Source organism: Grus americana, chromosome 3 (genome assembly GCF_028858705.1).
Source record: "Grus americana isolate bGruAme1 chromosome 3, bGruAme1.mat, whole genome shotgun sequence".
In the NCBI taxonomy this organism is placed as follows: Eukaryota; Metazoa; Chordata; class Aves; order Gruiformes; family Gruidae; genus Grus; species Grus americana.
Window position 1 is genome coordinate 112,123,317 of NC_072854.1, and position 12,625 is coordinate 112,135,941.

Below are 12,625 nucleotides of genomic sequence, written 5' to 3' on the forward strand. Positions count from 1 at the left end.
CAAGTCAGGAATGAACAAGGGACAAGATATTTAGATGGAGAGAAAAATCTTTTGCGAGTATTGCTAGGATATACTGAAAACAGAGTTTGGAAGAGAACTAAAATATTTTGAGAGAGGGGGAAATGGGGCTGGAGGGATTTTCTCCTGAAAATCCCCCTGAAAGGCTCAAGTTAGTTAATGTGTGTTTTAAATCTTGAACATTCTCCTTCAGCAAAGATTTGGCATGGGTTATTTTGGGAGTATGAATAACAAACAACAAGCAATAAGCAAGCAGGGAGAGAAAACAGCCTGAACCCAAGTAGGGAGGTGGAAGCAACAAAAACACGCTGGGGCTATAAGGCCTCGTGCCTCCCTCCGTGCAGCGGAGGACAGCAGTGATCTAACTGGGCATGTGATCTTCCAACAGCATTTTGAAACACAGACGTTGAAGCATCTAGAAAGAAATGGTGTCAGAGAAGCTTTTAGGCAAATGACTTGACTAGGAGGCCTGCTGGGGACGGGATGAGGAATGAATGAACCCTGCTAACCCGTATTATGTACAGTTATTAGGAAAGCAGGGAACACCCCCTCAATGCTGCAGCATGCAGCCCGGCATGCTCGTCGCTACGCTAAAAAATAAAACACACAAATAAAACAAAGTTCTTCAGACCTGCTGGAGCTTCCCCGTCGCCTTGGGGAGTTGGCATGTCACGCTCCGTGCTCGCAGGTGCCTGTGCGGGCTGGGGGAGCCGCACTGGGTGCCTCTGCGGCAGGGCAGGGTGTGGGGGGCGGCCTGGCGCCCGGGAGGGGCCGGCGGGAGGAGCCGGTGCCCCCTGAGGGGTGGGGAGCAGCGGAGACCCCCTGGCTGGGAGGAAGGCCCAGGGAGGAGGAGGAGGAGATGGGGGGCAGAGAGGGGAGGATTTTGCCGTACCCCCTCGGGGGGAGGGTACACACCAGGGGATGTGAGGCTGCTCCTGCTGCAGGAGGAAAGTTGGCCGCGCTGCCACGCAGGGCTGGTTCTCCTGCCTCCCTCCGCCTGCCTCCCTCCCTCTCTCCCTCCTCCTCTTCCTCCTCCTCCTCCCTGCGAGTTGAGCGCACAGTGCAGCCAGGCGGTGCAGGCGGCGCAGCCCCGCCGGCCGCTCGCCCTGCTCGGCCCCCGGCTCCAGTCCCCCGCCGCCCCTCGCCGCCGCCCCCGCCGCCGGGATGCTGGCGGGCGCCGCGCCCGGGCGCTGAGCCGCCGCCGGCCCGGGAGCACCGCCGCCCCTCCTGCAGCCCCCGGCGGGAGCATCGCTCTGCGGGTCACCTTGCAGGGAGGTGAGTGACCCCCACCCCATCCCATCCCCTCCAGGGAACGATGCATCAAATCCCCGCCCCCCCCCCCCCCCCATCCTCCGGAGCGGGGCTGCCGGACACGGAGCGCGGGCGGGGAGCAGCGCGGCTCCCGCAGCCGCCGCGGCGGAGAGTCCCCGGGGGGAGCCCCGGGGAGCGCAGGGACTCGGGGCCGCCCCCCGGGCCTGGGCGGCTGGGATCCTGCCCCCGGCAGGCAGCGGGGGGACGCCCGCAGCGGTGCTTCCCCGGTGCCTTGCTGAGAGCCGAAATTAGCGTGCCCGCTCTTGCACGGCGCGCCTGGCGGGGGTCAGGGGAGGGATCAGGCTTTTCCAGTGCCGTGGTAAGGTTTGGATTGGGAGCACTGGAAGAGAAACTGTGCGTGGGGTCCTCCTTTTCCCTTCCCTAGGAGAAATCCCACTCCAGCTCACTGTGGCAGAGCATCTTTACCTCCCAGCACCCGGCCATCCCGCCAGTCCAGGGCAGCCTCTGCCCCGGGAAGGGGGAAGGGGCTGTGCAGGGCGTGCAGGCTCTGGGGCAGAGCCCCAGCCGGGGGGCAGGCGGCAGGGAGCCTGGGCTCCTTGCAGCCACAGCTGCCCTCTCCCCTCACCACTCTTCTCAAGAGGTGCCGGATTGAATTTCTTTTCCTTCCCATCCTTTAGTTTGCGGGCAGTGACAGCTAAGTTGGAGAGAGGGATGGTTAAGGCGAGGAGACAGGAATGATCCCTGCTATTCAGTGGCAGAGAAGAGTGACCTTGGGTAGGTCCCCCATGCCTGCCCCATCATTCTGGGTTGCATATCACTAAAGCATCCCACAAGGGACCAAGGAGAACCCATCAGTAGGAAGAGGCTGGCAAATGCAGTGAGACCTTTCTGGAATTGGCACTGCAGGAGTGCAAGCCTTCTTGGAACAGGACTGGTAGTGCTCGCCGGTCCAGAGTGCGTTGTGGGAGGATAGGTGTAAAGGTCTACTGGGGCTGGCAGTGACGGCGGGTTTTGTCCCCCCATAAGAACATGGAGCTACCTAGTGGCAGGAGTTGCTCTGGAAAGCAATCTGTTGAACTGTCTTCAAAATAACTGGAGGGGAGGCTGCAGCCTCAGTGTGTAATGAGAGAGAAAGAAGCAAAAAAAAAGATCTAAACTTTCCAGGGAGATTAAATATTCAAATCACAAATAATTAGACTTTAATCCATCATAAACAGGGCATTAACAACAATTAAAAGATGCTTTGATATTCTTAAACCTGAGAAGATGAGTTAACTGGTACTTTCAGGAGGATTATCGTGTATTATAAAATGCAGTCAGAGCAGAGAATGCACTTTTCTACATTCATGTATTTAAATGACTTGCTCTTAATTATAGTTAATGAGCTATCATCTTCAAAGTAGCTGCATTTAGATGCTCTCCATATTAGTTTCAAATTAGCTCACTCCAAAGAATAAGCCACTTCTGATTTTACTGGCCAAGGTGACATTTTATTGGCAGTTTGGTAACTACAGGTCATGCCAGGGTGTACGTAGGATGAATGCATTTGTAGGAATTAAGTGAAGTTTCCTTTTATTAAGTGGGCAAGCAGACATCTCACACCACTGGTACCATACGCTCTGGAATAAATCTCACACACACAGGAAGGCTCTTCGTTATACAAATGCAGATGTAATGCAGTACTAGTGTATATAGGCACCACCACAACACATTTAACTTGATGAAGGCTGCTTTCTGGTTTTAAAATGCTTTTGCTTCTAAGGATAGTATTAGAGAAAAGATGCAACATAGCTGGATAAGGGTTTTTGTCTTTCTCTCTACTGTAAATTAATATCTGCAAACAGCTATAAATGCTTCTGTCCAGGAGAGGTTTTGATACTGCCTATGTGGCTATCAAGATTGTGGATTACATATTGGGACTTCCAAATTTTGTTTTCTTCACCTTGAAGACTCAACTTTTTACAGGTTATTGTTTGTATAGTGCCATTGGGAAAAAATGGAAAAGAATTGCAGAGGTTTAAACAGGAGGAAAATGCGTGTTCATTGACTTTGCTTTGACAAATGTGAGTGAATAGTGTCTGTGTGTAAGTATGTGAGTGTGTATCTGCTCACGTCTAAATACACATCCTCTGGCTATCAAATCAAACATTTCTGAATACTCTTTCTCTAGTAAGAGTTGGAAACTACTTGGAGCAATGAGATCACAGCAAAATGCTCCTCTTCACATTTGAATGTCTGTGATCCTGAGGATTCAGGTGGAGCTGGTCCAACTTGTAGCACCTAAGAATCAAAAGATTTTGTGCTTTGAATTTGGTGTCATAATATCGGAAGAGTGACAAACTGGTTATTTTCATTGCACCAGCAAAGACTGCATTTTGAAATAGTGGTGCAATACATGAGAGGTGTGAGTCCATGCATGCCTTTAGCACTCCCAATTTTATACATGGCATCCCTGTAGATGTGTATCTGTCTATATGTATCTATATAAAAACCTGGATGTGTCAAGTTCCCTCATTAACCATCCGTCCAAATCTGTGCTGAGTATTTCTGTCCTTAAGCTCTGAGACTTTAGTTCACTGAGGCACGTGAAGAATGAACTGACTGTTCACATCAAGTTGGCATAATTCGAGCAGAGGTTTAATGGGGTTTATGTGCTTTGATTGAGTGCTCAGACCCCTTAAAAATCCCCAGGGAGAACAAAGATCTCTGAAATGGTGCTTGCAACTGGATAATTTGCTCGGAAGACAATCATGGCATAATCAAAGCTCCCTGAGGGGGATAACTGCTCATTCCAGGTCCCACGAGACATGCAGCCTGGCGTCAGGTCCTGCAGGACAGCTGTGCTCAGTGTGCTTCTTCCGGACATCTCCCGTAGCAGCTGCCTGCTACATGCCATGGCTCATCCAGTCCCTCCCAGCGTGTGGTGCCCCTGTGCCACCCACCCACCTTCCTCCTCCTATTCTTGGGCTTTCTGCAACAAAATGATCTCCTGTCTCCATATTGCATGTGGCTTGCAAGATCACGGAGGTGATGTTGAGTAGATCTGCTGCCAGCCAACTGCCTGCGCCTGCCATATAGAAATCTCTATATGGTCCCTTCTCCTCCCAGAGGGAAGATGATATAGAATCACAGAATCATAGAATGGTTTGAGTTGGAAGGGACCTTAAAGGTCATCTAGTTCCAACCTCCCTGCTGCGGGCAGGAACACTCTCCACTAGACCAACCAGGTTGCCCAAAGCCTCATCCAACCTGGCCTTGAACACTTCCAGGGATGGGGCATCCACAACCTCTCTGGGCAACCTGTTCCAGTGCCTCACCACTCTCACAGTAAAGAATTTCTTTCTAACATCTAATCTAAATCGACCCTCCTTCAGCTTAAATCCATTACCCCTTGTCCTGTCACTACACTCCCTGATAAACAGTCCCTCACCATCTTTCCTGTAGACCCCTTCAGGTACTGGAAGGCCACAATTAGACCTCCCCGGAGCCTTCTCTTCTCCAGGCTGAACAACCCCAACTCTCTCAGCCTGTCCTCATAGGAGAGATGCTCCATCCCTCTGATCAGCTTTGTGGCCCTCCTCTGGACTCGATTAGGATTTTTCTTCAGGCTCTGGAAATGCCCTGAGTCTAATGGGCCCCATTATTCATTTCAGTACTGATTTCCACAGGGAGGGATGAGCATGGGGTTAAGAAAGGTCTGTAAAGGTCAATCTACACCCACTGATGCTACTTTTCAGTGTTTCCCTGCCTGCCCTATCTGCCTCCAGCTACCAGTCTCGCTATGTCTAAATCACTTACTCTGTAAAGCTTTTGTCCCATGGTGTATTCCTGGCTCTGCAATTCTTCTAGAGCCTGATGAAGCAAGGCTGATTTTATTGCCCCAGCAGTGGCTGCTTAATCTAATCATCCTCGCCCTGATGAACTGGCACTAGCAATTTTACAGTATCACAGAAGCGTTTTTCTAGCAAAGTGACTTACAACCCTGGGGTGCTTTGCTTGGGGCAGGAGATACAGAAACCTTCATTGTGCACCGAGTCTGCACCACTAGTCCATCTTCCTGTTCTGTCCTCTCTTTATTTATCATTCCTGCTTCAGGAATATCTGCCTAGAGCATAGCATTGGTGTGTTACATGCAGAACAAGTGTGTGACAGGTGTCTTGTCCTGCTTTGCTTCCTGAATGCAATGTGGAAGGGGTGTATGCAAGGACGGGGCTCTATGGGCGATTGTCTGCCCATTAGGAATGAGACATGAGTGGGCTAGTAGGGCCTGTCCTGGAGCCACATCTGGGTGTTTCTGTCTGTGGACCAGCCTGGTTACAAACACAGTTAACCAGGGATTTTTTAGGTGAAGGCACTGGAGGCACTAGAGTCAGCCCGCAGGCAGACCAAGAGGGCCAGGTGATGCTGGTTGATATTCCTGAGTGAGCCTCTTGGGGCTCATTTAGATGCTCTGTTGTGTGCTGCAGGGACTTTGCCTTGCTGCAGGTTTCTACAGGGCAGAACATCAGGTAGCTTTTTCTAGGCAGGAGAACTTTATTTCTGTTGCAACACCAGGAACCACTAAAATTAAGCAGAGGGTTTCGGTGGTAACTCGGTCCTTCCCAGACCTTTAAAACTAGATTGACGCTGAGCAACTATCCAGACTCTGGGGTGTAGGGACCAAGAAGACTGAGGCATCTCATCTTTTCACCTGAGAATGCAGCTTGTCTATTGAGTAAACATGCAGCAAAACAAGCAGTTCAGCTGTGCATAGGTTTTCACTCTGCACAGTGTGGGTCATGGTTAAATTCACAAGAGTAATAGTTCTGGCCCCAAACTTGGCATGGTAAGTGTGGGTCTGAGTCAAGTTTTCTCCAGAAGCTGGAGCAGGTCTTGGGGAGAGGCTAGGAGTGCTCTCTGCTCTGTGCAGGAGAGTCGTGGGACTCACTTTGGATGAAGCTTTTCTCAGTGAGGGCACTCTGAACAATTAAGGATGCAATTATACACCCCAGAGAACAGCTGTATTCACTTGCTTAGAAAGTGAAAGGCAGCACAATTTTCTGCTCTTTGAGTTGGCTAACAGGTCCTTCAGCCTGATCACGCTGCTGAAGGTAGTGACCTGAGCTATTTCATTATGCGTCTCTCTATTTATTATGTCATGAAGGTTAGTTTTATTGCACTGGACATAATCAGAGAGTTTTACAGAACAGTTTTTTGGGATGGATGGAGGGAGAAGAAATGTCAGCTTGGCTTTCTGTTGGGAGCGATACATCTTGTAAAGGAAGAATCACTCGTGACTCAATCTCCCCGGTTTGAAATGGGGGCGGGGAGCTCAGGGTATGATGAGGCTGGATACATTTGGGGTTTCAAATGTTCCTATTCTGTGGTATTTGGGACCCTCTGCACAGCAGCGCTGCAAAGGACCTGGTGATACAAGCTGGTGCGAAGGCATCCTTTGCTGTGCATGCTACTGGATAGCCAGGCTCAGAGTGGAGGATACATATTTGCAGCCAGGAGAGAAGGTGGCATGAGAGAAGCATGTGTCAGGCATGTGCACAAAAGGCTTTGCTCGTGTGGAGATGCAGAGTTAGGACAGGATCCACGTGTTTTATAGGTTTGCACTGAGCTCACCAGCCACTTGGTCGAGGCTGATTCATAGCATTCATGTGTCCAGATACAGTTTGGTAGCTGATAATAGCTTTCTGACACCGAGCTTTCCCCGATTGCATTGGTGAAATTAATTTCTTGCTTAAGAAGGCACGGAGCCTGATTTTTGACTGCTTTCACTTTGCAAAGTAATTGCAATAAGTTGTGCAGATGGCAAGGTGTTTTTATACTGGTGCCTTCCACAGCAGTCAGGGTTATTTACATTACAGCCAGGTGCTGTTGTTCAGGTCAGTTATTTATTAGCTGGAAAGTGTGTTTTCTTGTCAAATGAAAAAAGTTGTGAATTTGGACTGAACTCAACAAAGAGCTGAGGCTGTCAAAATTAGTCAGAAAGGAGGATTGCTAGAAAAGCCTGAATGTGTCAATTTTTTTATTGGAGGCAACTTGAGGCAAATTGAACTAAAAGCCCAGTTGTTCAATTAAAAATAAATAAATGAAACATTACATTCCATTTTGGCTCAGGCAAGATGCTTCCATCTGCTCAAAAGGAAATATTTTGTTGCAGGGATAACATTTTATGTTTTAGGTCAACACAAGGTAATTCCTTCTTTCTCCCTCCCATTCTTTGGTTCAGCTAGTGAATCAAGCAATCAATTATTCAGGCAGATCTAATATGCATATGGTAATTGTTTCCACATTTAAATACACCTCTGGACAGGCAATCAAGAGACCTGGATTTTATTTCTAGCTCTGCTACTGTGTCTGACGTGACCTTGGACATTTCACTGTACTCGGAGTTCCTCCTTTTCAGGGCAGGACAGGCCCATGTCTCACAGTGGATCTGCTGCATATTAGTAATATTAAAATAGCATGGAGGTCTTTTTACTTCCACTGTTAGCAATTAAACATTTAGCTATCACTAATGCATGCATTCCTAATTCTCCCAATGTGAGTTAGTTGCATTGCCTTATGAAACTCCCTGTAGTTTACTTAATAGGTCAAAAGGAATATCAGCTGCTGAAATAGCAGCATTCCCTTAAAACAAAACCTATTTTAATGAGCCCAGCTAAATCAAAGAAGAAAGATACAAGTGGGAAAGGTTTTTTCGTTCCTTTCCTTAAATATTTCACTTTGTAATCAGGTCTCCAGATCCGTACATTGCCTGTGATTTCTCTCAAGCAAAAGGTCCACATGTGTTGTTGCAGTTTCTAGATGTTTGAAATACCTTAAACAATGTTGAAGCCTATTGCATTATGCATTAAAAACTTGCTCATACCTGAAAGCTTGCACCAGACAACCTGCAGCCTCCACACCTCTCACAATGTGGCTCTCACCAGTTGGCTTGCCTGCTCTTCAAGAAAGCTTTCTCCCTTCAGCTTTCTGTGTGCTGGCAGTGGGGGAACCGCATCAAACCCAAGGGCACTTTGTTGAATCTGGTAGTCATGAGGCTGCATCAATTTGTGCAAAGGGTGGTTATTGTCCCTTCTTGCCATGCTGGTGTTAGGTTTAGAGTCACTGAAGGGTTGGCAGAAGGATACGTGAGCGGTGAATGTCATTTGGGAGCATGGGAGACAGGTGGGAATCTGTTAGGAGCAGAGAGATTTGGATCACAGGATAACTCAAGTTGAAGGAACCTCAGGAGGTCTCTAGTCCAATCCCATGCTGAAAGCAGAGTCAACTATGGGGTCACACCAGATTGCTCAGAGCTTCATCCAGTTGGGTCTTAAAAACCTCCAAGGATGGAGACTGCACAACCTCCCTGGGCAACCTTTTCCAATGCTTGACTGTCTTCATGGGGAAAAGATTTCCCCTTATATCCAAGACTCCCATACAGAGGCACATGAGCTCTTTGAGCCCTTTCTTCTGGCTGATGCTCTACAAGATCTGCAGGGAATGGCAGCAGGCACGGCCATAAGCCTTGATAGTGGATGGGTACTCTGTCTTCAGCCTCATCATGGCTTGCCTTCATCTCCAAGTTTTCCTGCCAGTAAATCAGGCCTTTGGTATGGTGATGTCCAGCCTGCCTGGACGAATGTCTTTCTGATCTGTTGTGAGGAAAGGGCTAGGGCTTTTCAACTGTAGCCTGGTATCTCAGAGGTAACTGAATTGCTTGTTCACACAGGACTTTTGGTACCTGACAGGGGTCTCCAGAAGGCTGAAACACCCTGATGCTGTGCTAGAGCTGTGCAAAGGGGAGAGCCCCACGGAGGCAGGAGGACAACAGTGTCCTGCCAGGTCAAAGAAAAGTTGAAGGAGTTTTGGGACAGTGGGCAGTAGCAGAGCTGGCTTTTGCTACTTGTCTGCCAGAGCTCGGGGCACAGCATTTAGCTGTTCTCTCCTTGCCCTCTCTACAGCTTGCATTTCTCTGTCTCACACCCTTTGCTTAATTAGTTTGTCAGCCACTGTCATCATCGCAAGAGTCTGCAGAACACCTAGCAGAGCGTAGCTCTCATTGCAGCTGCCGTAGCTGGGCTCTGCTGTAACACAAATGATGGCTTAATAAACCACAGCATTGCAGACTAAATACCTTGGCACTGGTTGCAGCTTCTTATTGAAATAAGAAAGAGAGAGAAAAAAAGAAATGCAAGAAATTGGAAAGAATGAATGTTATAATAATTAATGGCTTCGCTTTTAATACCAGAAACCTGGGTAAAAATGTCTAATCCCCAAGGTAAAAATTAGATTGAAGTTTGATCTACTCTTTGTCAATAGCTTGAACTTGGTTTTCCATTCTGGTTCCAGCCTCAAGTCTGAAAATGCAGAATTATTTCTGTTTGGCCCGAGTACCAGTGAGTGATTTGTGGGGAGAAATTCAAACTGTGCAAAGACAAATGAAACCTGAATCAAACCAGTTAAATTAACTCTGCATCTTGGAGCAGACTGAACAGCTCTCTTATTTTAAAGGGCTCTGATGAGTTTCATTTTCCTGTCAGCATCATTCTGAAACCTCACTGCGGTCCTAGGTAATGAGAGTGGCTCTTTTTTGCTTTGAGTGTTGGCTCCCTGCAGAGAAAGCATCCTCCAGTTGCCTCAGGTGGTCTATCAGAGATTATCTGCTCAGTCGCACTGCCATCCGGGATCCTCTGGGCTGCAGTTTGACCTGGAAACTGGGGCGATCTTAATTTTAGGACCTGCCTGTGAGTCGCAGACGTGTGAGCCTGGCCCGGGTCGGGTCAGTGAAAGCCCTTAGTGGAAGGATGGTGACTGAATCTGCCTCCAAGGAATCCCTGCAGGCAGGATACAGGCTCTGAGCCATTGCATAAGCACTCGCTGCCTTTTGCCCCTAAGCATCACTTATGGCCACATGCCACTGTCCGTTGCTCCTCCATCTGAACCTGGGGGGCTCACTTCACCTGCTTTGCTCATCTGAAGGTTAGTATTGAGCTGAGAGGGTCTCCCCTGTATTTTACAGGGGTATTGCAACTCCAAAGGGAGACTGAACCCACGGGTCCTGTGCACCTTGCATAACTGCAATTAATTTCTCCCAAGAAACATCCTCAGGTGTCTGCAGCAGGTGAAATGAAGTCCAGCCTTTGAGTCTAATTCTCCCACCAACACTAAAGTAACAGTAGGTTACAAAGGCCTTGGAAATCTGATTTAACTCCCTTCAGCCAGTGGTTGGGAAGGGAAAGGCCCAGGGGAGGTTCTCTTTTATCCATGAGGGCATGAAATTTCATTTGTGGCTGACAACACTCTTAATCTTGCCTTTTTATTGATGAAGAATCTCTGGGTACCTCAACTGTTTCTCAGTTTCCCTAGACAGTAATTGACCTTGTTTCAGCTATGCATCAAAATGCACTGGCAATCAAGGTGCTATTGATTTAAACCTAATGGCCAGCCACTCAGGAATTTCACCTGGAAAAGAAAAATCAATGCCACATAATAATAATAATAATAATAATAAATTATTTTCTATTAAGATATTGTAGCGAAAAGGCTTAAGAGTCTCGCCAGCTCCTTACCATTAAGCAATACACTTGGAGGGCTGAGAACATTGGGTCAGGCTCTGGTAAGGTAGCCAGCCAGCTACAGATTGAAATGACTCTAGGGTTAAACAATTTTCCCTGATTGCATGCTGCCATCCGCATCTCTCTCTGCTCACCTTCCCCGAGGCATGCGAACTGCACTGCTATGTGGGACTCTGGAGAGGATGTCTTGAGCAATGCATTAGCCCTATTACTGGAGGAGCTCTGTGTTGGAAGTATGCTCCCTGTCTTGTCCTTGCCTCATTTTGGATGTTTTCTTCTCCCCCTCCCCCATCCCAAGGGGAAAGTGTCACTCAGAATCTGCAAGATTGGTTTACAAGACTGGTTTAAATGCGTGTAGGTAATCACTGGCCAGATAGATGCTTAGATCCATGGTAGGACTGAGCAACACCACAGGCTCCTTCCTATCTAGTAAGTGAGGTGTGCTGGGATTCATCCTGTCACCCATAAGCTGAATGGTCCAACATCAACTGTCCATGCTGCTAAACTCTCTTACCTGCCAAAACAAGGTGGTTTTCCCCTTTGGGCTTCCTCAGGAGCATGCATGGCACCTATTTTCTGCAGCGTAGGTGGTGTCTGGGAGAGGGCAAAGGCTGAAGCCAAGCTATGGGGTGTGCTAACACTTTGCTGGTTGATTACATTTAGGGTGATTAGGGAGGATGCTTGAGCCTGTAATGTAGTTGTTTTCAGTTCCTTGGCATGGTAGAAATCCCAGCCATAGAGTACCAAAGCCATCACGAGCAGTCCTTTTTTAGGTCTTTTAGCACCTCTTTTAGGTGCTGCAGAATTTTATCTGTCAGCACTCCAAATGCTTTGGAGCCAAATCACCTTTTGAAATGATGTTGAGTCTCAGGTCTCCTTTTAATCAACCAAAGGAACTTGGCCCCTACATCACATAAGCTGCTGAACATTGAGGAGCAAGGGATGGTGTGGGGCAGTCCTGACTCCTAACGACACCGACATACCAGTGACATGCTCAAGTGCTCCCTGAGTCTCAGATCACTTAGACATACTAAAGCATGTTCCCCTGTGGCCTCTGCTTACTTTTCTCCTCTTGTTGCTGAGGAATGTGAGAAGGACTGAAGGATGGTTTTAATTTTCCATGATTTTGGAGTGTCACCATGCAAGTCAACTTCAAAGAGATGGGAGTGACCCTGCCTCATAATCCATCCCTTTCAAGATGACCACCTAAAACTGCACGAGGAACATGTACCGGTCTGCATACCAGCTGCCTCTGGTGTCACTGTGGTCGTAGAGCCTCATTTGCACCCATTCAAAGTGAGCATTTTCCATGAAGACAGTACAGCTGTCAGAGGAATGCCTGGAGTTTCCAGAGCCAAGCATTATCTGGATAATAGGCAAGTGTACAGACAACGTGAAGGGAATATCACAGCACAGCTCAAAGGCATGCAATAAAGCTGCCTTAAAATGGCATTTTCCCAAGTGCTGCTCAAGCCAGACAATACCCGTTTGTTGGAATGATGTGACTGCGTGAAGGTGCGAGGCCTGACCCAAACGTTGCTGCAGCCATTGACGCAGTGACCAACTATTGACCCGTTCATCCATTTTTCTGGGAAGGGACCTGTTTGATTTGTGCATCCTCTTCCAACTTCTGCTGTGTCTGTGGCATATTTCTGCTGACCATTTCAATTTGCTTGGACAAACAGCAGGCTAAGAATGCTTGTGAGATGGTTTACAGTTTTGGGTGAAGCCTCTCTGGCTTGAGAGGGGTTGATGGTTGGTGTCACATGTCAGGGAGCCTC

At 48.2% G+C, this 12,625-nt stretch overlaps 1 protein-coding gene across 4 annotated transcripts in view; it reads left to right on the forward strand.

Moving 5' to 3' along the window:
- The first annotated feature begins 1,012 nt into the window (after positions 1–1,012).
- Positions 1,013–12,625, forward strand: part of SYNDIG1 (synapse differentiation inducing 1) — an 87,111-nt gene continuing 75,498 nt past the window's right edge. For all 4 annotated transcript variants that reach the window (XR_008576482.1, XM_054821231.1, XM_054821230.1 and 1 more), the window contains exon 1: positions 1,013–1,293. The gene's annotated coding sequence lies outside the window, so the exon portion shown is untranslated. The remainder of the gene's footprint in view (positions 1,294–12,625) is intronic.